The sequence below is a fragment of the Octopus bimaculoides genome, chromosome 10 (assembly GCF_001194135.2).
Source record: "Octopus bimaculoides isolate UCB-OBI-ISO-001 chromosome 10, ASM119413v2, whole genome shotgun sequence".
In the NCBI taxonomy this organism is placed as follows: Eukaryota; Metazoa; Mollusca; class Cephalopoda; order Octopoda; family Octopodidae; genus Octopus; species Octopus bimaculoides.
The window spans coordinates 30,978,400-30,979,483 of record NC_068990.1 but is presented as its reverse complement, the minus strand read 5'-3'; the positions used below and the strand labels follow the sequence as shown (position 1 = coordinate 30,979,483).

Below are 1,084 nucleotides of genomic sequence, written 5' to 3'. Positions count from 1 at the left end.
TTTGGATTTACACTCCTGAAAATATTCATAATACAACGAAGCGAACCCGGATTTACTCATTAGAAGAATTACAGTGAGATTGCTCATCCTAAGTGATCCTTGATGCTTCTTATTGGTGTGATTAGCCGGTACCTGGATTATAATGTTGCGGTACCTGCCTGGATAATTTATCTCTATTTAGTCATTGTATGTATGTATGTATGTATGAGTTTGAATAGGTGTGTTCCTCCTAAAATACATGAGGTATTTTCAAAAATATAGCGATTCTAAGTACATACCTTTGGCTGCGGACGTAGGCTATAGGTGTAAATCAAGTCAAAGTCTTCTAGCTTCTCCAGTGTACTTATTACTAATCCAGCAACACAATCTTGGACCTTCTGTTGAATTTTCCTAAATCCTATTCTTATCTGAAATAAAATGTTTCGTTTTATTTAAGGGCTGAAATGTCAAGTTTGCATGGGAGGAAAGAGACGTGACTGATACGGACAGCACATATATTCGATACATGTTTTCTATATTTCCCATAGATACTTACTCATACATACAGTTACAAGCACAAAAAGCAGATGTATATTTATCGCGTTCCCTGTCTCTCCTCCTCTCCTTCTTCTTCTTCTTCTTCTTCTTCTCTCTCTATCTATTTCTCTCACACACACGCACGCACAGACACACACACACACACACTTAAACGTAGCATTTGATGCTGTTAATTGATAGAGAGCACTACTGTTAGTAGATTCAGCATTTTATTCATCATTTTCAGTTGATTGGGACTTCAAATTTTACCTTAACATACTGTTCAACTAGTAAGATTCATGTTGATATACTCAATTCAACATTATGCGTGCTTCCATTATTTCACTGCACTGATGGTTGAACTGTTATAAAAATTAGACTAATAAATTTAGTTCTTCCTGTTGACTCTATTCAATTTACACACACACACACTCACACACACACATATATATAGTCAATTCAAGGATGTCAGGTCCTCATTAGGAATTAAGTAATCCCCAAAACTTTCAACCTCATTATATCATATAAATAAATTATTCATACATCCACATGTCTCTATTTATATATA

At 34.9% G+C, this 1,084-nt stretch overlaps 1 protein-coding gene across 1 annotated transcript in view; it reads right to left on the bottom strand.

Moving 5' to 3' along the window:
• LOC106875886 (allene oxide synthase-lipoxygenase protein) overlaps window positions 1-308 on the bottom strand; it is a 43,796-nt gene extending 43,488 nt beyond the window's left edge. Inside the window, exon 1 of the mRNA XM_052971105.1 lies at window positions 279-308. The gene's annotated coding sequence lies outside the window, so the exon portion shown is untranslated. The remainder of the gene's footprint in view (window positions 1-278) is intronic.
• Between the last annotated feature and the right edge of the window lie 776 nt (window positions 309-1,084).